At 53.7% G+C, this 23,844-nt stretch overlaps 1 protein-coding gene and 1 long non-coding RNA gene across 25 annotated transcripts in view; one reads left to right on the top strand and one right to left on the bottom strand.

Annotated features, from left to right (window-relative positions):
• NDST1 (N-deacetylase and N-sulfotransferase 1) overlaps positions 1 to 23,844 on the top strand; it is an 80,645-nt gene that overhangs the window by 2,828 nt on the left and 53,973 nt on the right. For 6 of the 24 annotated variants that reach the window (XM_070570469.1, XM_070570456.1, XM_070570468.1 and 3 more), the window contains exon 1: positions 22,021 to 22,156. The exons of 4 other annotated variants lie outside the window; for them this stretch is intronic. The gene's annotated coding sequence lies outside the window, so the exon portion shown is untranslated. Of the gene's footprint in view, positions 1 to 21,522; positions 21,744 to 22,020; positions 22,157 to 23,844 lie in introns of those variants that run through there. 14 more of the 24 variants (XM_070570462.1, XM_070570463.1, XM_070570453.1 and 11 more) reach the window with 11 other exon arrangements.
• LOC139075271 (uncharacterized) lies at positions 576 to 23,465 on the bottom strand. Its single transcript, XR_011525494.1, has 3 exons — positions 23,328 to 23,465; positions 3,444 to 3,564; positions 576 to 715 (listed from the first exon to the last, which is right to left on the bottom strand). It is a non-coding gene; the product is annotated as an uncharacterized lncRNA (long non-coding RNA).

Raw genomic sequence — 23,844 nt, 5'->3', positions numbered from 1 at the left:
GCTTTCAAACTCCACTTTGATTATTTAATCAACATGTTTATTATTTCAACAAATAGTTCTTAGTTGTGGGTTCTTGGGCAAAAATTGTAACCTCTCTGGGCTCTAGTTTCTTCATCTGTAAAATGGGATAATAACAGTACTTTTAAAAATATATATCGAAACATATACCTTTATTGGGCACTTACTCAGTGCTCAGCTCTGAGCTACAATAATAATGGCATTTATCTAAGACTTGAAAATAGAGTTGGAATTAGCTAGATGAAGGCAGGAAGAATAGTCTGGGCAGGGAGAACAGTATATGCAAAGGTCCTGAGGTGGGAAGGCACTTGGAGGGTTCAAGGAATGAAAAACATGGCCTGTATAGCTGGGATGTTGTGTATGAGGGAAGAGGGATGAGGGATCAAGCTGGAGGAATGGCAGGAGCCACTTTCTGCAGGCTCTTACCTCCCTGTTGCCTTGTCTGTTTTCTCCATCCCACTCCACCCCATGCACTGTCAACACTGTGAGCACAGGGAACATGTTCACCATCACTTCTCATCGTTTATTCATTGATTCAATAAATACTTATTGAGGGGGCCGGCTCCGTGGCCGAGTGGTTAAGTTTGCGTGCTCCACTGCAGCGGCCCAGGGTTTGGATCCTCGGCACGGACATGGCACCGCTCGTCAGGCCACGTTGAGGCGGCGTCCCACATCCCACAACCAGAAGGACCTGCAACTAAGATATACAACTGTGTACAGGGGGGGTTTGGGGAGATAAAGTAGGAAAAAAAAAAAAAAGGAAGATTGGCAACAGTTGTTAGCCCAGGTGCCAATCTTTAAAAATAAATAAATAAATACTTATTGAGCACTTAGTATGTATCTTGCACTGTTTTAGATCCTTGGGCTACGTCATGACAGACAAATGATCCCTTCTCTCTTGGGGTTTACATTCTGGCAGGAAGGGCAGACATATTATCTAAGTAGATTTTCTATTATGTTGGAGGGTGGTTAGTAATACAGAAAGAAGAAAAAGTTGAGCAGCGTACAGGGTATGGGGGTGTTCTGAGGAAAGGCCTGGGGCAGGTGGCGGAGTTAAGCAGTGAGGGCAGCGTAGCCTTGCTGAGGAGAGATCTGAGCATGTGGGAGGGACGAAAGGGAGCAAGCCTTGCCAGTATCTAAGGGAAGATTAGTGCAGGCAGAGGGAATACCATGTGCAAAGGTCTAAAGGTGGAAGCACCACTGCCCCTTTCTAGGAAGAGCAAGGAGGCCAGTGTGGCTGGAGTGGAGTGAGTGAGGGGAGGCGAGTGGGTGACGAGGAGATGTCACGATCAGTGGTAACGGGTGGTGGGGGCAGATCACTAGGCCTTTTAGGTCCTTGTAAGAACTTTGGCTTTTACTCTGAGTGGAGCCATTGGAGGGTCTGAACAGAGGAGTGATTGAATCTGACTTATGTTCTCAAAGAGTCAGTGAGGATGCTCTGTGGAGAACAGACTCTCAGTGGGGGTGAAAGATATTGGTAGCTGAGATCAAGGTGGTATCAGTGGGGTAGAAAGAAGTGGTCCACATTTGATTGTATTTTGAAAGTAGATCCAATAAGATTTCCTGATAGATAAGACATGGAGCGTAGGGGAAAGAGAGTTACCATAGATGACTCACTCCAGCATCTCTGGTTGGAGTAACTGGAAGGATGGAGTTGCCATCATCTGGGATAAGGAAGGCTGAGAGTGCAGCAGATTGTGGGGGGAGATCAGATGTTCAGTCTCAGGCCTGAGTTTGCGATATTTATTACGTATCCAAGTAGAGATGTTGAGGAAGTTTTTGGGATAGATGAGTCTGGAATTGAGAGGATCTGGGCTGGAGGTGTCAATTTGGGAGTCTTCAGCATCTAGATGGTATTTAAAATCATGAGACTGCTTGTGACCACCAAGAGGCTGAGTGTAAATAGAGACGAGATCCAAGGATGGAGCGTCAGGAGCGTGGGGATGAGAGCAGGAGATAGCCAAGGAAAAAGAAGAGGGAGCAGAGAGACGGGAGGAACACCAGGAGAGGGGCATCCAGGAGGCCAAGGGAGGAAAGAGAAGCAAGAAGAAGGGCATGGGCAGCTGTGTCCGTCTGCTGAGAGGTTGAGTGAGATGAGCCCTGAGGATGACCACTGATGGAGCACCTCAGAGGGCATTGGGGCCTTGACAAGAGTAGTGGCAGTGTGTGTGCCAGGTGGGAGTGCAAAAGCTGGAATGGAGGAGATTGAAGAGAGAGAGAAGGAAGTATAGACAGCTCTTGGGTTTTGCTGTGCAGGTGTGCAAAGGGGCAGAAGAATGAGGAAGTGGGATCAAGAGGTTCTATTGTTTTCTTGTTTTAAGATTGCATCAATAACAGATATTTGTACACTGATGGGAATGGTCTAGTTGAGAGTGAAAAATTGATGATGAAGCCGTGTCCTTAAGTCAGTGGGAGGTGACCAGCTCTAGCTCACAGGTGGAGGAATCTGCTTTAGATGGGGGCGTGGATAGTACATCTGCACACCGGGAGAAGGAAGATGCTGGAGGGTGAGCATACCTGGGAATGGGAGCTTGGGAAGTTGTCAGCAGGGCAGGAGGAAGCCAGCAGCTGTGAGGCAGCACGAGCGAGGGTTGGGGAGGGTAGGGCGGGGAGGGATATTGAAGATCGGAGGTGAGAGGAGGTTTGAAATGGTCACCGAGGTCAAGGGGAATCGAGGGTGATTCTGGGGCAGCATTAAGGGTCCACTTGAGGTTAGGGGCTGGTGTTTTCTCCAGCTGTGCTCAGCTGCATGGATGCAGGCATTCGATGGGCAGAGTGTTGGATTTAACCAGGGTTGTGGTTTTGCTAAGAGAAGACAACTTGAGAGAGGAGCAGGGGAATCAAGGCGAGTGCACGGGAACGATGCTCAGGACTGAGCGTGGCATTCACACTGGATCTCTGAGGTAGTGAGGACGTCAGGGGGTGAGGGACAGCATGAAGGTGCTAGGAACAATGGATTTGAGGTCCTGATGGGGCAAGGGATGCTGAAGTCAGGGTACTGCTGCTACTTTGAGCTGGCAGTCAGGCACTAGGGGGCATGAGATTGAGATGATGGTTTGGGGAGGAGTTACAGGTATTGGTAACAAGCATGCGAGTGAGTGGCCGAGATGGGCTGGGGGACAAGATCACTAGATAGGAGCAGGTCAGGGGACCAGAGGCCAGGGTGATGGCAGTATCGTCTCTGTGAATATCGAAATGACCAAGAACTACAACAGGAACAAACTGATTGGGAGTGACACTGAGTCCATGGTAAAGCCCTCAAGGATGGGAGGGTGTGACCCAGGGGTTGGGCGATGTCTGCACTGAGGTGGAGTCCGTGGGTGCTAGGGTGCAGAGACAAGATACAAAACTGGCGTCTTTTGGCGGGTCGGGGCAGCGAATGGCCTGAAAGGGACAATGAGGAGCAGGGAGGACAACATACTCACATCCTGTGGTTTCTCCCTCCCTTTCTCCACCTTCTCTCAGTTCCACAGGCTGTGGAAGACAAGGGAGAAGCCACTGGAGGCCTGCAGGGGGATACAGCGTCCTCAGGGACAGCCAGCTTTCCTAGGACAAGACAGGAGTATTCAGAGAAAGGGCTGGGTTGGAGAAGATTCTGCTGCAGATGTTCTGGGATTCCTGAGGGCAGCAGAAGGCTTGGAGGGGATAGGAGGAGTCTGAGGGGGGGACTGAGGAGTGGCTGCCCAGGGCCCCACAGGGACCAGAGCCCTGGAGACAAGGGAGGCCCTGGTTCGGGGTGGGTGAAAGGCAGCCTGGGATTAGAGACTGAACCCTGTAGTTGCCCGATGAATAATAGGCAACAATAGTCCTTACACTGCACGCTTACAACGTGCCAGACCCTGTACTAAGTGAGTTGCATCTATCGTCTCATCGAATCCTCTCAACTCGATGAGGTAGACATGGTTGTTCCCCCCCTTTTACAGCTGAGGAAACAAGTAAGCGGTCAGCAGCCATGGTGGTGGTCCTGGGCTCCGAGCCCAGGCAGTCTGACTCCAGAACCCCAATATTTTCCATCTCGGATCCAGGCATTCTCGAAATATCTGTTGAGTGGATGAATGAAGAGCAGGGACTCGGCCTTGAGAAAGCAGAATGTAAGCCCTTTCCTGGACCCTCAAGCCCAGATTGGAAGGCCCCATACTTCCCATTCTTAGCAACAGTTCATATTTAGTTTGCCCATGGGCTCCATCTTCTCCCACTGGAGGGAAGTTTTGCAAAAGCGAGGAAGGGGAGGATGGGGAGAAGCAGCTGTGGCCCAGAGAGGGTGAGTTAGTTCACCACAGATGCACAACAGGAGTCAGAGACTAACTGCAGCCCAGTGGGCCCTGGGGCTTGGAGGTAGGGCCCAACCTGAAGCAGCACCCTGCATCCTTCCTGGAAACACCCAGTGTCTGTCCACCACAGGCTGTGACCTGCCTGCTTCTGATTTTCACAGGACTTATCCACCGTCTGAGTGTATGGGCCCTGGACCCTCTTAGCAGTTAGCATGCAGAGGGGTCATTGCAAGGCCTGCTGTCAAGGTCTTTATCTAATGGGGCATACAGGCAAGAAACATGGCCCATGTGGAGGAGGTTTAGGAACAGGCTGAGGGGGCCTGTGGGACACTGGAGCGCAGCTCCAGCCTGGTCAGGGGCTCTGGGGAGGTGCTATTTAAGCAGAGGCCCAGAGCGGGAGTAGGCTCAGCCAGGACAGGGAGAAGAGGCTGGGGGAGAATTCCTAGGCTGAGGAAACAGCCTGTGGGAAGGTCTCCAGTCAAAGGAAAACTTGGATCATTCAGGATCTCCCATGGAGCAGTCCCGTGTGGCTGGAGGGCAGCGAAGGGTGAGAAGTGAGCTTAAAGATTGGGGGGGTAGGCCTGTGGGGGTTAAGGGTTGGGACTTTATGCTGGTGGGGGAGAGGCTAAGACCCTGATGGACAGCCTCTTGGTTTGTTCCTGGGCCCAGCTCTGCTGCGTGAGGACGGTCAGGGCACGGTCCCAGGGAGCTGCCCCACCCACCCTGAGTGGGCCAGAGGGGCTGGAATGCCTGCTCTCACCTAGGTGTCCACTAGATGGCGTCTGACCTCCATGCTTCTAGGGGAAGGATGGCCTGGGCTGAGGCTGGCACGCAGGAGTGCAGGGGGCCGGAGAGTTAGGGAGGGGCTTTGAAGTTTCTGAACCCAGAAGTCGGCTGGGAAGTGTGATTGCAAGTGTGAGTGTGTGTGAGTCTGCGCTTTAGTCAGGACATCCACGTGGGACATGGTTGGGTTGTGGCCTTGGTGTACATTCTCCCTTTGTCCTCATCACACCCCCAGGAGCTCAGATAGTATCTTCATTTCCAAGAGGGGAAGCTGAGGCAGGAGAAGGTCAGGGAGGTGCCCAGGGTCACTCAGCTGGTTCATAGTGTAGTAGGTAGACAGAGATTGCTGCCGGGACTCCCAGATCCAGACCCGGGCCTCACTTTGCCACGCGGCAGGACCAACTTGCGAAAGACCTGCTCTGAGTCACCTCAAAGGGAAGAACAGGACCCAGTGGGTTGGTGGTACAGGATATGGATTCTGGGACCATGCACTGAGCATCCTCACTGGGCAGAGCTGGGCCCAGGAACAAACCGAGAGGCTGCCCATCAGGGTCTTAGCCTCTCACCCACCAGCATCAAGTCCCAACCCTCATTTATTCATTTGTTCAGCACATTTGTTGAGCACCTACTATGTGCCAGCCCCTTTGCTAGGCACTGGTGAGCAATAAAGTACTGGATACCATAGACATGAAGGCACAATCTAGTGGAGGGGACAGCCAGACATTATACAAATAACCTGGCCAACAGCTTTATCGTTAGAGGTTGTGGTAAGTGCTGGGAAGGAAACAGGCAGACCCGAGAAGGTGTAACCTGTAAGGAGTGGGCTCACTCTTTTAGAGGGGGCAGGGACGGGACTCTGAGGAAGAGACCTGGAGGGTGAGAAGGTGCAGTCATGAGGAGAGCTGGAGGAACAGCATTTGGGCAGAGGGAACAGCTTGTGCAAAAGCTGCCCAGGCAGAGAGGAGCCTGAGGGACTGCACGAGGGCGGGGGGGCCTAGAAGAGGGGACAGAGGTGAGGTCATCTAGGAGACCAGGCGTCTGGTGGGCCCTGGTGAGGAGTGTGCGTTATATTCTACATCCCGTGGGCAGGCAGTGAAGAGCTTTAAGCAGGATGTGGCGTGTTCCGATTTGTGTATTTCGAAGTCCCCTCTGGCTTTGTTTGGAGAATCAGGAGAAGATGGTCATGCAGGTGAGAGATGGTGGTAGCTCAGAGCACAATGGCAACTGGGAAGATGGAGGACAACACCCAGATTTGAGAGAGGCTTCGCAAGTAGACTCTGTAGGATTTTCAGATGGATTGGATGCACGGGTGATTCCAGGTTCTAGAACTGAGCAATGGGGGGACGGTGGGGCCATTTACCAAGGTGGAGAAGTCTGGGACCAAGGTGGAGGAGGTCATAACTTGAGTGAGGGGTGGGAATCAAGCTTAGGCCGTTGGAGGGGGCTGAGGGTTGGGCACAGGGGGTGAAGGGGAGCACTTGTGTGGTGACAGACAAGAAATAATGTACAACTTTTTAATGTACAACTTAAATAACAACGCAGTGATGTAATTCAATAAAAAAAATTTTTTAAAAGCTTAGGCCCTGTTATCTTTGGAGCCACCCATGTGACATCCTGGTAGAAAGATGGAGCAGACAGTTGGGGCTCACTGGAAAAGTTGGAGCTGCCTACAGAACTTCAGGAGCCTCTCGATTGTTCTTAATGTCAAGGGAGTGGATGAGATCATGCAGCCCACAGTCCAGGTGGCTCAATAATGGGAGGTAGTGAGGGCCCCATCACTGCAGGTGTGCAGGTGAGCCTGGCTGATGTCAGTCATGGCTGCTAGACAGGGGAGGCCTCCTTGAGGGAGGTGGAATGAAATGGCCTCTGAGGATGCCAGAGACCCGGTCTCTGGGTGGCCCTGGGGCTATGTGGAGGAGCTGGATGTGCTGATTGTCTCTTTGTCTGGCTAGATCCTCCTTCCCAGTGGCACTTCCCCCACTGCCATCTGGCAGGGCCCAGAAACACAGACCCTGGGGTGGGGTTGGGGGGGCCAGCCTCAGGGATGGGGCTGTAATTTCAGCTGGGGGCAGGGCTCCTGGGTTTCAGTGCCACCTGGTGTGAGGTTCCTCTTTCTGGCACCTCCCCCATAACTATCTCTGCTGACAGCCCCACCCCCCCCAACTGCAGCTACTCAGCATCTCTGAAGGCCAGGTCCAGGGAGCAGCTAGCTGCTGTGTTCCCACGTGGAAAGGCATTGAGTCAGGTGGCACAGCATGGAGGGGGGTAATTGGAGGGGCTGCCAAGTTTAATTAGTGGTTGTGAAGCCCTGGAACCTGCATCTGAGAGGCCCCCCAGACTTTCATCTTCAAAACTTCCCCACCAGCCCGGATGAAAGGGCCAGGGAGGGGCCCGGTATTAATGGTAATTATTAGTTTCGCTAATAAAGAGAAGAAACGGGATTATCACAAAACCCAACTTGTTCTCCCGTTCTTTGTCTACCTCTTCTCTCCTTTCTCCAGCTCTGTCTCCTTTTTCCTTCTCCTCTCTCTTTCTCATGTTTTTTCTCCAGGCCTCTCCACTGCCATCTGTCCTTGTTTCAAGGTCAGGACCCGTCTGCATCTCTGGGTCTCTTCAGCTCTCTGTACTGAGATGTCTAGGGTACCAGGATATAGAGGAACCCTATGCTCATCTGAGTTGTAGAGGAAGGGTGGAAGGAGATGGGGGGAGGGTGTGCATGTTGGGGTGTCTGTGTTCATTCATTCATTCATCCACTGTTTTACAAATAGTTATTGAACACCTACCCTGTGCCTAGCACTGAGTTGGGCCCTGGGGATTCAGTGCTGAACAGGACAGACATGGGCCCTGCCATTGGGGGACATTCAATCAGTGGAGAGGGACAATAAACAGTAAACTGACCAGTGCACGTGAGGTCATGGATTGTGATGCACACTAGGAAGGGTTAAAGGACAGATATGATGGAGAGCTATGTGGGTGGCCACATTAGACTGGGGGACCAGGGAAGCCTCCTTTTTTTTTCATGAGGAAGATTGGCCCTGGGCTAACATCTGTTGCCAATCTTCCTCTTTTTTTTTTTCCTTCTCCCCAGTATCCCAGTACCTAGTTGTATATCCTAGTTTCAAGTTGTTCTAGTTCTTCAATGTGGGACGCCGCCATGGCATGGCTTGATGAGCGGTGTGTAGGTCCACGCCCAGGATGTGAACCAGCGAACCCCAGGCCACTGAAGTGGAGCACACGAGCTTAACCACTCAGTTGTGAGGCCGGCCCCCAGGGAAGCCTCCCTGAGGAGGCCTTTGGGCTGAGACCTGAATGATGGGAAGGACCCAGTTATGAGAGAAGATTGGGAAAGGGGTCTGCGGCAGGGGCAAAAGCCCTGAGCCAGGAAAGAGCTTGGAATAGGTGAGGATGTGAAAGGAGGATAAGGTGGCAGGAGGGGAGAGCTAGAAGGGGAAGGGGCGAGCTGAGCCAGGGCAGGCGGCGTGCCACCTGTGCACTCGCACCAGCCTATGCCTGGTGGAATGCTCTGCTGTCACTGTCTTGAAATTCTTCATTTTCGAACAAGGGGTTCTGCATTTTCATTTTGCCCTGGGCTCCATAAGTTATGTAGCTATCCCTAGTTGGGAAGGTCGGCAAAAGAAGTGAATGTGTGTGTGTAGAATGTGAGGGCTGCTTGGTGAGTGTCTGGTGAAAGAAGGAAGGAAGGATTCTGTGCTCACACATGTGTGAGCTCGTCTGTGAGGCTGTCACGGGGCCACACTGGCCTAGATAGGGGCTGCCGCTCTGTGTGGAGGGCTCACACACAGATGTGGCCCCAACATGCCCAGCGTCCGGCAGCGCCTGCTGCGTTTCCCAGGGCCTGCTGCCTGTGGGGCTTTCAGGAGCTGTGTGCACCATGCCTGAAGCAGCACCACGAATAGGGGTGAGGCCAGGCTCGGTCCAGGCCTGGCTTTGGGACACAGGGTGACTCTTCCACCCAGGTGGAGGTGACCCTGTTTTGCCTATAAGACCTGAGACTTTGGAACCAGACAGACTTGAGTTCAAATCTGACTTTGACAGTCTGACTAGAGGATGTGAATAACTGGACTTTGGGTAGGTGGTTTGCTTCTCTGAGCCTCAGTTTCCTCATCTGTAAAATGGGGGGCATTGCTTCTTAGAATTGTTGAGATGGTTAAATGAGATAATCAGAGGAAAGCTCTTGGCAGAGCCAGTGCTTGGTAAATATTTGCAATAATAATAGTTATTTTTATCATACAATCTCTGGAGACTTGGGTAAACATTTGCTTCAGCCTCTAAATGTCTGCATAGTCATAACACGTCACTTAATCTTCCTGGGCCTCAGTTTCCTCTTCCGTTAAAGAGGGGTGATAGCACTCTGGCCCATCTCTAACCAGGGTGGCAAGACGCTCCCACACGATCACTGTGGTGCTTCTCTGTAAACTGAGGTGCACATGTGAGTTGTTGGCACATTCTCGCCCCCCATCTCCGCCATCTGGGGCAGGTTTTCTCCAAATCTGCCCACCCAGAGAGAAAAGCACCCCTGGGTTCTCGGCAGTACATGGAACACAGGCTGGATTTCCAGCCCTGAGTTGTTGCCCTTGCGCTAAAAAGTCTGCCTGGGAGGGAAGCTCAAGTTCAAGGTCCACCGCTGGGCAAGGAAGAGGAAGATCAAGAAGCAGGGCAGGGGTGGGGAAGGATGAGCTGAGGGAGGACAAAGGAGCTGGAGCCCAAATCCCCGGTGGCCTTGCTTCCTGCTTCCCCCTGGGCAGGAAGCAGCAGAAAGCCATGAGAATTAGTCTCTGACAAAGGGCCCGGGCAACACTCTCTCCAGCCCCCACTTCATCTCCCACATACACCCCCAAAGGCTGATTTGCAGGAGCCTTCAAAACTCATGGCAAGCCTTGAGCAGCACCAGCACCGGCCTGGGAAGGGGAGCCCCTCCCCCACAGCAGTCCTGGCCAGAGGAACCTGGAAGGGAGCACTCAGAGGGCCCTTGGCCATCCTCGGCCATCCTTGGCCGTCCTGGAGGGAAGACCATGAGCTCTGGGGGCAGGATGGCTGGGTCCACATCTAGGTGCGGCCACCAACCAGCAATGTGACTGTGGGCCTACTTAGCCTCCCGTGCCTCAGTTTCCTCATCTAGAACACGAGTGTAGTCGTCACACCTTCTCAAAGAGCTGCTGGGAGAGCTACACGCTCTAAGGTTCGTGGCAGAGCCTGACTCATAGTGAGTGCTTTAGAAAGGTCAGTTGTTAAATTCTTTAAAAAATGAGGCCACCCACCAAGTTGTAACAGATCTATCAGATCTCCTGATAGACTAAGTTCAAAGCCTTCCTCTATATTTTGCTATATTTTTGGCTGGCAGCAATCATTCATTCATTTATTTATTCAATAAATATTTATGGAGCATATTTATGGTAGCAAAGGATGGCAGATGGGGGCCCCAGGACTGATTGGTTCCTAGAAGGGCACTTGAGAGAGAACTAACATTTATTCAGCACTAACTATGGGCTTACTTTATGTACACTCAGATTCCCGCTACCCTGGAGATGGGTATTAGCCAGTACAGAGGAGGCCAGGTGAAGTCACGGACACGAGATCACACCGCTGCTAAGAAGCAGTGCTGGGACTCAAACCCAGGCCTGCCTCCCTCCAAAGTTCGAGCTTTTCCAAATCTAGATTCCAGGTCTACCTTCCTGCTGCCCCGCCACCTTTTGGCAGCGCCAGATCCCTAGAGGCCAAAGGTCAGGCTGTTTTCTGTTGCCTTCTGTGGCAGGATCTTTGTCATTTCCTCTCTGGTTCTCCTGACCATGCGAAACAACCTTGGGGCTTTCCCCTGGAGGGGAAACCCAGCCTGGAAGCAGCCCAGCCTGGAAAATCTGTCTCCCGGTGAGTCCTGATGTTTGTCTCCTTGGCTGCAGAGCATCGGCTGCCTGGGAGCAGGGCAAGGTGGGGGGCTCCCTGGATGGGTGCTGAACCAATGATTCCCCAGGGGCCTGGACCCAGCCTCCCTCTGGCTCTGTAGCCTGCGACAGGTTGTAGCCCCACCCTGGGCCTCAGTTTCCCCATCTGTCAAAAGTGGAACAGTAACAAAACTCCAGCACCAGGCCCCCTGCTGGCATTTGTGCTGGGAGTTTATGTGCTATGGCAAGTCTTCGTGTCCACCTTTCCTCTTGGGCTCCCATGGGGATAAAAATGGGACTGTGGAGGACTTGGAAAAGGAATGCAGAGCTGGATAACAGCTGATCATTGTCGACTGACACCCTCCTCGTCCAGCCCCAGCTTCTGCCTCATGCAGACTCCTGCCTGTGCTCACGCTCCCATTACCCAGACCCTCTGTAGCAACTGTGGCCCTGGGGCAAGGAGAAGCCTGGGGCAAGGTTGGAACCAGGCAGTCTCTGAGCCAAGAATTCACCCACCTGGATATAATACCTGTGGGGCTTCCCGAAGCCTCGCTGACATCCTGCTATGCTGGATTTGTGCCTTGACTTTCGCAGCAGGCAGAGGTGGGAGGGAGAGTTTGGGAGTAGGAAGAGGAGACCCCTGGGTAACCAGGAGACATCCTTATGGCAGAGCACAACACTCATCTTTTGCTTAGGTTGGGAAACCCCTTTGGCTCTTGGGCCTCAGTTTCCCCATCTGCACCATTCAAGGCATACATCACATGACCTCAGAGAGCCCTTCTGGCTCTCCTAGCCCCAGATGGTGGGTCTCTGACTTTTGCCCTCCTCAGGGGTCCAGGCTCCAGCTTTGAGCAAATGGAGACCAGTTCCACCCTCAGGGGATTCCATCTGGGGTTTCAACCACGCTCCCCAGCTCCATCTGCTGCAGCCGCCCCCAGATGCTCTCCAGAGTGGACAGAAACAGAGGGAGGGAGGCATGAGCATGCCCTCTCCCCAGGAGGACTCCAAGGCAGGAGTCTCACTTCTGGGCTTGTGCGCTTGGATGGAGAGGTGATGAGCTGGAGGGATGGCGGGCGAGGCAGCTCCACATGGAGAGGCCAGGGCCCTGGGCACATGAGCACGCCCACCCTCCCTTCCACCAGATGGTGGGGGCTGCTGAGGGGAGAGTTCCTTGCTCCCTCACTCCCCAGGGGCTCTGTGGGGGCCTGGACTTCTTTCCACACAAAGGATATGTGGGGAGAAGCCTTATCCACAAGCAGACTTGAGGCAGACTTGGGGAAACATTTCAATCTGATGGAATCACAGTTGTAGCCTTAGAACCTTAGTATGCTGCAGAATTCTAGAATCTCAGAGGCATAGCATCCTAGAATTTTAGAAAAGTGAATCATAGACTTTAGGTTTCTAAACTGTGCTGTCCAATACTATAGCCACTAGCCACGTGTGGCTGTTGAGCACTTGAAATGTGACTCATCTGTCACATTTGAGATGTGCTGTAAGTGTAAAAACCACAGTGGATTTTGAAGATTTAGTACAAGAGAGAGAAGTTAAAACATCTCATTAATAATTTCTTTATATTAAATTACATATCAAAATGATAATATTTTGGGTATATTGGGTTAAATACAATATATTACTAAAAATTCATTTCATGTTCCTTTTTACTGTTTTAAACATGGCTACTAGAAAATTTAAAATTTTGTGTATGGCTTGCATTATATTTCTAATGGACAGAGCTGTTCTAGAACCTAAGAATCATAATATTTAAAATCTCAGAATCATGAAATTGTGGCATTTCAGAACCTTAAAGTGACAGAATTTTATTTTATTTTATTTATTTATTTTTTCTCCCCAAATTCCCCCAGTACCTTGTTGCATATTTTAGTTGTGGGTCCCTCCAGTTGTGGCATGTGGAACGCCGCCTCAGCGTGGCCTGATGAGCGGTGCCATGTCCATGCACAGGATCTGAACTGGCAAAACCCTGGGCCACCGAAGTGGAGCACGTGAACCTAACCACTCTGCCACAGGGCTGGCCCCTAAAGTGGCAGAATTTTAGAATCAGATTTCCAGATCCTTACATCGCTGACTTTGAATCTTAGACACTAACTCTTAGAGCCTGGAAGGATCTGAGAACAGTCCTGGTCCTTCTCCCACCCTCTGTCTCACCCTGATGGTGCTGACCAGCCTCTGCTGACCTCCTCCCTTTGCCCAGTGGAGAGCTCACCACTGCCACAGCTGCTGGGTTTTTTGACTGGTTAGAGTTTCTACATGTAGGGTGGGATCTGCTCCCTGCAGCCTCTTCTACCCTCATGGTTGCTTCCCAGAGCACCTTCCAGGGTCTCCCAGAACAAATCTGCATCCTCCTTCCCAGGAAAGGCGAGTCTGGTCCTGCCCCTCCCTCTCCCAGGCCATTGTCCTACAGGCTGCAGGGCCTACCTCTATACCTGTTCCTACAAGTGGGCTTCAGGGACCCTCCAGCAGGGACCCTCAGCTCCAGATGGCCCTCTCTGCTTCCCCATCCTGAGCAGAACTGTTCCTTGGACCCCAGTAATGGAGAGGGGCTCCTTCCCGCCTGTCCCAATTTGTAGATTATTCTGTCTGTCCATCTGGGTAACTGGCCTGCACTTCATGGTCTCTAGGCCCTGCCCTGTTCCCAACTCCAGGAAGCTGTGTGATGGGAGACTACAGGTGCTAGGACATAGGGTGACATGAGAATCAGGAGCTTGATTGAGTGCCCCAAATCTGCTTGAAAAATGCTTTGCTCCATTTTAAGAGACTCTGAGGAGGAAGAAGGAAGAAGCTTTCTCAGCAACAGAGTCAGGAATTCCAAGGTGGTACTAAGTGGCAATGACTCACTCAGAGGGCCTCAGCAATTCAGAGGAGGAAGACCAGAGGTCAGTCAGGGAAGGCTTCCTGGAGGAAATGGGACTGGAGCTGGGACTTGAAGGCAAGGGGAGGTTGGAGTTGTGAAGAGGTAGAGGTGAGGGCATTCTGGGCAGAAGGGATGCTGGGCACATGTGGTCTGTACCTAGGCCTTGAGGGTCCCAGGCTGCCTGGAGTAGAGAGGTCAGAGGATGATAGGGCTGTGAGGATGGGTCAGCTGGCTCAGGGCAGCCTTGGAGTTAGCATCTGGGGGGTCTGTGTCTACGATAGAGAGGAGAAACCCCAACGAGGTATAGGGGAGTGTAGGATAAAATAATAGTAACAATTATAGCTATGCCAGGCATGGTGTTAAGTGGCTTCCTAATATCTCATTTAATCTTCTCAACAACCCTATGAGGTAAGTACTATTATCCCCATTCTACAAATAAACATTTGAAGCCAAGTTAAGTGACAGTAAGTGAGGGCTGACCTTGGATTCCAACACAAGACAGTCTGGCTCCAAAGCTCTTAAGCAGTGGATGGAGGTGGGTTGGGCGAGAAGGGAGGTGGGAGGGCGTGCATGGTGTGTGCAGCATATGAGTGAATGAGTGGACTGGGCTGCCTGTGTGGGGAGGGCATCCCTGCTGTTTCCCCCACTCTCCCCTCCCCCAGCCCCACTCCATCTCAGGACAGACCCAGCCCAGACAGGTTGTGAAGAGGGGGCCTTGGAATGATAAGAATTTCCATGCCTGTTGGAGCAGATAGCCCCAGACAAGAGTCTGGCCACCAGGTCAGTTCCAGAGCCAACTTCCCACCAGGGTCAACACTGCCCACTCTTCTTGCTGGCACATCTCCAAGGGCCCAGGAATGGTGTCTAGACTTGACCCTGGGAGTCCTTGCCTTGCTGGTGCCACCTCCTTCTCAGCGTCTGACGCACACACAGCCAGGCAATGGGGAACAGTGAGAGGCAGGGGCCTGCCCAGGCCGTCCTAGCTCTGCTGCGTCACTGGTGATGGGGGCAGGCCCCTGTTCCTCCCTGGGCCTCAGTTTCTCTATTTCTGTAAGGTGGTGGATTGGATTAGTTCAGGAATCGTAAACTAAGATGCCAAGGGGGCCCAGGAGGATACTGCAGATGAACAAGGTGGGCTGGGTGTGTGTGTATGGAGTGGTGGGGACCGAGGAGAACTGGACAGCAACCCCCAGACCTGGGAACCTCGACCATCCCTCCCCACTTCACTTGAGAGGGGGGCTTTCTGGATCTCTGCTGTGGGGGCACTGGGACCCTGGGCCTCAGTTTCTTTAAAAGGGGGAGTGGTTGGGGCTGGCCCCGTGGCCGAGTGGTTAAGTTTGCGCGCTCTGCTGCAGGCGGCCCAGTGTTTCGTTGGTTCGAATCCTGGGTGCGGACATGGCACTGCTCATCAAGCCACGCTGAGGCAGTGTCCCACATGCCACAACTAGAAGGACCCACAACGAAGAATATACAACTATGTACCGGGGGGCTTTGGGGAGAAAAAGGAAAAAAATAAAATCTTTAAAAAAAAGGGGGGGAGTGGTAGTGCCTACTCCCTATCCCACAGGAGTAGTGAGAATGAACTGGAATAACTGGTGGGAATCTTGTGGAGAATCCCACCCCCTTTGATTAATGTAGTCTTTTGACTTGAGTGATGTATTTAGCTCCAGGTGATGAAGTGAAGCAAACTGAAGAGTGAGGTGGTCGGACAGTGGAGGAGTGGATGAGCAGTGGCCTGGGGGTGAGGGCGGGGCCCGCGCAGAGCCCCTCGGAGTAGCATCTGAGAGGTTCAGGAAGGAACTGACTCACCACCGCCCTTGGCACCTGCCGCCCTGGCGCCAGGCCTGGGCCCTGCCCTGCCCTCAGGGGACTCAGAACTTAGAGACCACTTGTGCTGAGAGTGTTGTTCTTCTGTCAGGTTGTAATTGGTGCATCACAATGAACACAGTAAGAAGGGAACTTGACCGATTTACATTTGTTTGCAGAGCCATTATCTTCTCTCTGTGAGGATTCTGGAGGTCTGTCACCCCCATCCCTGTTCTCTGGGTCAAGTTGAACCCTCCAGGGACTTGGAAGAGTGTGAGCAGGTGGTCTGAAACGGTGCTTAGCCACAGCTCAGCTCTTTTGCCAGCTGAGGGGATCTCCCGCAGGTTGGCCGAGCCTCCATTTTCTCACCTGTAAAATGGGGGTGATGATCTCCACTGTGTCTACCTCTCAGGACTGCTGTGGAGTCCCTGGGAGTGGCGTACAGAATGGGGAAGTGCTTTCTGAAAAACAGGACGGGGGCTGCACGTGAAAGGGACTGTGCTAGCTGAGTCCTCGACCCAGGGGCAGCTCCTGGGAGTGAGGGATGGGCTGGGGAAGGCGTGACACACGTCCTAGGTTCTGCCTGAAACAGGAAACCTGGCCCCAGAGATGGAGCTGCTTTAGAAACCAGCTGTGAGTGCTTTTCAAACAGCAGCAGCATCGACGAAAGTGGGTGTACAACAGGGGAGGGTGGAAAAGGAACCCCGTGGAAGGGACAGAAGGGGGCACAGAACCCAGGTGGTCTTGCAGCACTTGGGGACTCATGGCCCCTGAGCACTGGGAGACAGGGTAAACAGTGACAAGAACTTAGTCTTTTAGTTAGATGGACCTGGATTTGAACCTCTTCTGCCACTTCTGTCTGGGTGACCTTGGGGAAGTTGCTTCACATCTCTGAGCTTTATGCTTTCTGGGTTGCTGAGTAACAAATGGAAAGCAGGTGGCATGCACCAGAGTAAGTAATTAATTGCTGTTAATTGCTCGTATCCCCCACCTAAGACAGTGTTTGGTTGCTTTCCAGAATTTTTTTTTAATAATTTTTTTGGGGGGGGCACTGAGGAAGATTAGCCCTGAGCTAACATCTGTGCCAGTCTTCCTCTATTTTGTATGTGGGCTGTCACCACAGCATGGCTGCCAGCGAGTGGTGTAGGTCTGTGCCCAGGAACGGAACCTGGGCCGCCAAAGCAAAGCACGCTGAACTTAACCACTAGGCCGCAGGGCCCGCCCCTCCAGAACATTTTATATCCATTGTCTATCTGAAGCATGGATAACATGCGTGTTTCACAGATTTTCTCCTTCATTTGTTTAACAGATACTAAGGTCTGCCAGGAAGTAAATAGTCCCTGTCCTTGAGCTCACTGTGTGTATATATGAGAGAAAGAGAGAGAGAGAGAGAGAGGAAACTGTTACACCATGTGGTCAATGCTGTAATTATGGTGACCATGTTCTCCAAACCACAAATCAGGTCACGTGGTTTGACAGAGGCTATTTTCTGCCTCCACTAAAGTCCAAACATGAAATCACATGTAGTTACACATTCATTGAATCACCTTTTACTTTTTTAAAGAAGCAAATGACATGAAATTTGGATTGTCCTTGACAAATCCCACTATTGTCCCAGAAAATCACTAGAGCCTTGACAGGGTCCCATACGGATCCCTGAAAGGAACAGGAAGACTTCCCAGAGAAGGTGCTGCTTAAATGGGGCCCTGAAGGCCGAATAGGAGGTCTTTAGGCTGAGGAAGGGGGGGGGGGGCGGGCTGAATGCCCTGGGGACAGGACCACCCCTTTCTGCTCTAAAGACTCCCCTGTGGGAACTAGGGATGCGGCTAAGTAGGCAACAGTGTTTGCCTTCAGTTACTTCTCACTCTCATTGCTCCAGAGCCCTCCCAGGAAGCAAAATTGTTACAGGCCAGTATAACAGCGTGGTTACATTGCATTGTGTCTTCTGCGCATTTTTACGTGTCTATCTCTGCAGTAGACTATATATTCCTCCAGGACAGGGGCCACATTGTCTTGTTCATCTGTTTGTGTCCCTCTACTTGCCCTCCCCCACCAGGATGGTGTGAGGAAGACTACAGGAGAGGTACTAAAAAATGTCAAGCAGATAAATGAATGAAGTACCATTGATGAGCATTTTGTGGGTAGACAATGCCCTCTGTTTGGTGATGAATCTGCTGACTTTTATTTCATCTGTTCAGTCAGCAAATATGTGCTGGTGGCCTACCCAGTGCCTCATGCTGTGTGGGGCACTGGGGCTCAGTGGAGTCTGAGACAAACACAGTCCTGCCCACACAGAGCTTACATACTAGAGAGGGACAGGTAATTCCAAGACGGAGATGTGACATGTAGACCAGGAAGGGTGGCCTAGATTAAGGACATAGGAAAAGCCCCAGGAGGAAATGAAATTTAACCTGATACCCAAAGGATCACAATTAATCATTTAGCTAATATAGTGCTTATCATGTGACAGACACCACACTGAGGGCTTTACATATTTAACTCATTTAATTGTCACAGCAGCCCTGTGAAGTACATACTATGTTATCCCCACTTTAGAGATGAAGAAACTGAGTACTGAAAGGTTGAGAAACTGGCCCAAGGTCACACAGCTTTTAAGTGGCAGAGCCAGCATTCAAACTGGGCAGTCTGGCTTGAGTCCACGCTCTTTTTTTTGGTGAGGGAGATTGTCCCTGAGCTAATATCTGTGCCAATCTTCCTCTAATTTGTATGTGGGGTGCCACCACAACATGGCTCAATGAACGGTGTGTAGGTCCGCGCCTGGGATCCAAACCTGCAAACCCTGGGCTGCCAAAGCAGAGTGCGCAAACTTAACCACTACATCACTGGGCTGGCCCCTTGAGTCCACGCTTTTAATGACGAATTAGGTAAAGGGGAAGGTGGAGTATGCCATTTAGGATAAAAGATCAGGCTGGACAACAAGGCAGGGAATTTATCCTGAGAGCAATGGGAAGCCGTTGGCAATTTTAAGTAAGAAATGGGCATGGTGAGGTTGCATTAGAGGGGCCAAAGCAGGAGGGAGGGAGAGCACTTAAAAGGCCATTAATATGGGCCAAGGCAGAGACAAGATGGTGGCTTGGAGAGGGTGGTAGTGATGAAGAAGAAGAAACGGGGTTGGATTAGAGAAAAAACCTGGAGGCAGAGCCAATGGGATTGGCTCATGAATGGGATGTGGGGATGAGGGACTGGTGTCAGATTTCTGGACCGGACATGTGAATTGGGCACACAGGAGGAGGGGGAGAAGCAGGTTTGGGTAGAAGACACTGAGTTCAGCCTTTGATTTCTGGAGGTGGATAAAGGTGAATCTGGGACAGCCAAGGGACATGTCAAGTGTGCACTGGGGACACCACCTGGCACTGAGGAAGGGGTCTGGGAAGGGGGAATGGTCAGCAGAAGAAAGTCCCCAAAGCTCTGGGAGAGGTGGGTGGGTCCTGAGGGGACAGAGGAGCAGGGCATCCCAACAGTCTTTCTCAGAACCTCCTGGGATGTGGTTAGAAATGCAGGTCCTCAGCTTCACCTAGACCCACAGAGGACCACCTCTGGGTGGGGCCTGGGCCCCCCTCCCTACAGGCTTTCTGGGTGACGGTGACTGCAGGGTCTTGGGCCCAGCCCAGTTAACAGCAGCTTTGCAGACTTGAGAAGAGTAGGAAGAGCTGTCAGTGATGGGGGCTTACCCCAGCTCACAGGCTGCCCCCCAAATGCTGAGCGTGAGCCTGCTTTGGATCTGTAGCTTCATTGGTAAGATGGCTCCATGACCTGACTGGCTTCCCTTCCCCTCCAGCGTCCCACTGCATGGCTCTTATCACCTCCTTCGTCTGCTTACAGCGTTCTCACTCCACCAGGCCCTCAGGATAACGTCCAGTCCACAGAGCCCCTCACAGAAGGGCCCATAATCTGCTCCTAACCCTCTTCTTCAGTTTTCTTGCTTGTTCTTTCCTTCCTGCTTCCTCTGTCCTTCTGTGCTCAACCCTCAGCCTCGCAACATTCAGCTTTTCCTGAGCGCTTTCCATGTGGCCTTTGCACAGGTTGTTCCTTGTTCTGAGAATGTCCATCTCCCCATCCTAATCCCACCCATTCCTCTTGGTCCTGCTCAGAGGCTGCCTCCCCCAAAAGCTCCTTCATTCTGCTCCCCTCTTACTATGGGCCATAGCACTTGCCCTGGGCCTCCCCAGCAGGCTCTTTGCTCAGCCAGCTTTTGGACATAGGAAGGGACATACAGATCATCTCCACATATGCCTGGAGACTTTCTGAGAGTGCAGACCCATGTCTCTTTCAACCGTGCATCTCCCTTACCAGGAGCACAGCGCCTGGCACACAGAAGATGCTCACAGGGCCTCAGGTGGATGCTCTAAAGTAGAGATTAGCATGAGTGAGATTCTAGGGGCTTGTTTAACCTGCCCAAGACCCAAACCATCTTCAAGGACTTTACTAGTTGACCATAGGAATATAAACTACAAAGGAGAATTTGCTAGTGTTTGTTGATTTCCCTGGACTAACTGGTGGGGTGGCTGGAATGTGTGTTAAGAAGTCACAAGCCTATCTTTGAACATGGCCTGCAGTTGGGGCTTGTGGCCACCACCATTAGGCTCAGTCCTGTCTGATTACACTCCATCCAGACCTGGCACATGGGTGCGTCTGGGAGTCAGGAGCCTGGTCCCATCCCCCAGCATCTCTCCTTGTTCAGGCCTCAGCATCTTCCCCCTCTGAGGCATGAGTGGGCTGGCTGAAACCCTTTCCCCTCAGCACAAGGAAGTTACCCTTTGGGGGAACTGAGATGAGTCTATCCTCCTCTCATGTGTCACGCTTGGCTCCTCTACCTCCCTTTGCTCTGCTCTTGTTGCGCATATGTTTTTTGAGCTTTGCTCCTACAGTTAGATAGATGATCAGGAGCCTCTGAAGGTCCTTAGGAAAACACCAGTCCACTGTTTCCCAAATTGGCCCCAGCCTCACCCCAGGCCCACTGAATCAGCATCTCCAGGGGAGAGGCCCGGTGATCTGCATCATTAGCAGGCCTCTTAAGGCTCCCTAAATCAAATTCACTCCCCCACTCCCCACCCCTCAATTCGCAGGCTGGCTCATGGATGGCAAAAAGCCCCTGCTTGGAGCACTCAGATCTGAGTTTAGGCTGCGGCTCTCAGCTACATAGGAGACGCCCAGAAATCATGTCATCTCTCTGGGCCTGGTTGTCCCCGTCTGTTTGATGAGGACAACCACTGAAGCCTTGCCTAACTTGCAGGGCCGTTCAGATGGTTGAAATAATACCAGGGGTGGGAAAGTGAGGCTCTGTGGGAGAAGAGATGTGCACAAGGTCATCCACCTCTTCATCTGCCTGTTAATGCCAGGCGCTGGGGATTCAACGGGGAACAACTTGTTGGGGGAGATGACAGTCTAGTAAACAATGAAACCAGTAAGTGTACCAGATAATCATGATAAAGGAAATATAAAGTGGTTTTTGAGAGTCAGGGCAAAGGGGAGGGGGCAGGAAGGCCTGCCCAGAAGGGGTCACTCCAGCAGAGACCTGGTTGTCGGGAGCCGTCTGAGGATGCCTGGGGGGTTGTCATAGGCCCAGTGGCGGCAGAGCCTGGAGGTCCCCTCGGGCTGGCCAGGGCGCTCCCAGGGCCCTCGGAGGCGCGGCGGGCGTGGGTCTTTGTCTCCCTCGTTTTCTCCGCAGCCTCGCCGACCCCCAGTGCTGTTCCCTCTTTGACCCCGAATAACTTGTTGGTTTCCCCCGAGCTTTGTTTCCCCGGGGTCACCGCCTCCGGGACGCCTGGCAGCCGCCCCGCGCCCTCGTGGGCCCCGCATCTGACACCCCCTCCGGCCCCCGCCCCCTACCCGCTCGAAGACAGGGGTCAAAGGCAGCCCGCGTCACGTGGTCGCCGAGCAGCACCGAATCGGCCGGGAGAGCCGAGGGAGAATCCGGGTGGAAGCTGAGAAATCCAGCCCTGATAGCAGCGCCCGGTCCCGCCCCGGCCCCCGCCCCAGGGCGCTCGCCGCCCGGGCCTTCGGAGCCGCTCTCCGGCCGGCAACCCCGCTCCATCACGGGATCGAACCCCGCTCCCACGGCCGCGATCCGGGGAGGTAGGCGCCGGGGCCGGAGGCGGCGAGGGGCGGCGGGCCGGGGCCCCTCGGCGCGCGGGCTCGCCCCTCTGTGCTCCGCGGGCCGGCGGGGGCGAGGCAGCGCGCCCCAACTCCAGTCTCAGGGACACCCCACCGCCCAGCCGCGGGAGCGGCGAGCTGCCCCCGCGCGGGGCCGGGGGCCGGGCCTGGGGGCTGGGCACCAACAGGGGGAGGCGAGAGGGGGAGGCGAGGAGCGGGAGGCGGGGCGGCGGCGGCTGCGGCGTGGAGCGGGGGTGGGAGCGGCGGCGGCGGCCGCGAAGGGGTTAACCCGGCCCGGGCCGGAGCCCAGCGGCGCACGCACGGCCCGGGGGACCAGGCGTCCGGCGGCTGGCCGGGAGCGCCTCCTCCCCCGGGCGGCGTCCCACCCGTGGCAGGTAAGAGGCCAGGAGGGCCGGGGCCGCCAGTCCCCTGTCGCCGAGCCGGCGGGGCCCGAGCCGGCGTGCAGGCCGCGCGGGGCCCAAGCGGCCGCCGGCGCAAGTTTGGTGCGGGCGGGCGCCGGGCGGGCAAGTACAGTCCGCCGGGCCCCGCGCACCGGGGTGGGAGGACAAAGGGGTGGGGGCCGCGCGGGGGCCGGGGGCAGGCCAGGGTGCGGGCGAGGGCAGCGCGGCAGCTGTAGGTCACGGATAATGTCACTCACGAGGAATGCCCCCTCCCCCTCCCCTCCTCCCGAACAGGGGAAACTTTTGTCTGGCGGGGGAGGGGGTTAGAGGCCGGGTCCCCGCTTCGGGAAGGGTAAGGCAGCCGGACCGGTTTTCTCCGGGCTGTGAGCGGCCTGGTCTCTAACTCCCTCCTCCCTCCGCTTCTCGGGAGCCACGAGCCCCGGCGTCGAACGCTGTCCTTTAACTCCCTGGGACCGGTTGAGGAGGGGGCGCCGTGAGCGCGTGGCTCTGGGACAGGCCGGGAAGCTGGTGACTGGCCTCTTTGCTTTTTCCCAGATTCGAGCACCGGGGTCAGCCAGGAGCCAGGCCCGGCCCGGCCCGGCCCGGCCCAGGGGATCCAGAGCCCCACGGTCACGCCCAGTGCTGTACCTTCCCCCCAAAGCATTCCGAATGGCTTGGGCGGTATTGCTCCCTGGTCTGCAGTTCAGATTGACCTGAGTGTCTGTCATTCTCAGCTCTGTGACTTTGGCGTGGTTCCTTATCTTCCCCTAGCCTCAGTTTCCTCACCTGTAAAATGGGCAAAATACAGTATCTGCCAGAATAGGGATGAAATGAGGTACGGTGGTACCTTAGTGAACAGTGACATGTTTATGCTCAACAAGTATTTGTTGCGTGTTTACCATATGTCAGGCACTGGGCTAATTGCTTTCCATATGTTATCTCATTTAATTCTCCCACACTGCCATTAACCACATTTTACAGAGGGGGAAACTGAGGCACAGAATGGCTGAAGGTCACACAAGAGGGAAGTGGTGGAGCTTGGATTTGACTCCCCTCGTCCAGCCTGAGTCTCAACTACAGGACTCTCTAAGGTCCTGCTGCAACTGAGCTCATGGTGTCATTTTCGGATGGAATTATGGGGACACTTGCCCCCTCTTCCCATTACCCTTACTCCCAGGTGATGCTCCGTCTGGCTGGCGCTGGTTCTGGGTGAGGTCTTGTGCCCTGGCTCTTGTTACTGTGGGCAGCTGGAGCAGAGGGGAAGTCAGTTGGAGCCTGGGCTGGAGCTCCGTGATGGTCCGAGTTCTGTGCTGGCCGGGTCCGTGGCAGGAACACTCTCCCAGTGCGGGTAGCACAGGGAGGAGCCCGTCCCCCTGGCTCCGGCTGGGGACAGCTGGTGGCTTTGTCAACAGGCCTCTCCCCAGCACCCAGGGGACAGCAGAGCCTTTCATCTCCATTCAGACAGGTCACTTTCAGATCAGCAGGGGGCAGAGGTAGGGCTGAGAATTGGAGCCCTTGGGGCGATGAGAGGTCTAAGGCCATGGGGTTTAGATCCCAGGTGTCCTTCTGTGGGACTCATTGACAGGGTCCTCATTGCTAAACTCATGGGCTGCTCCAGGTACCCCAACCCCAAAGGTCCTTGAGGGTAGTAATGGGGGGTAGACTTTGAGCCAGTGTCAGGA

Source organism: Equus przewalskii, chromosome 13, assembly GCF_037783145.1.
Source record: "Equus przewalskii isolate Varuska chromosome 13, EquPr2, whole genome shotgun sequence".
Classification (NCBI taxonomy): domain Eukaryota; kingdom Metazoa; phylum Chordata; class Mammalia; order Perissodactyla; family Equidae; genus Equus; species Equus przewalskii.
Note: the sequence above shows the minus strand (reverse complement) of the source record. Positions and strands in the feature narration are given on the sequence as shown.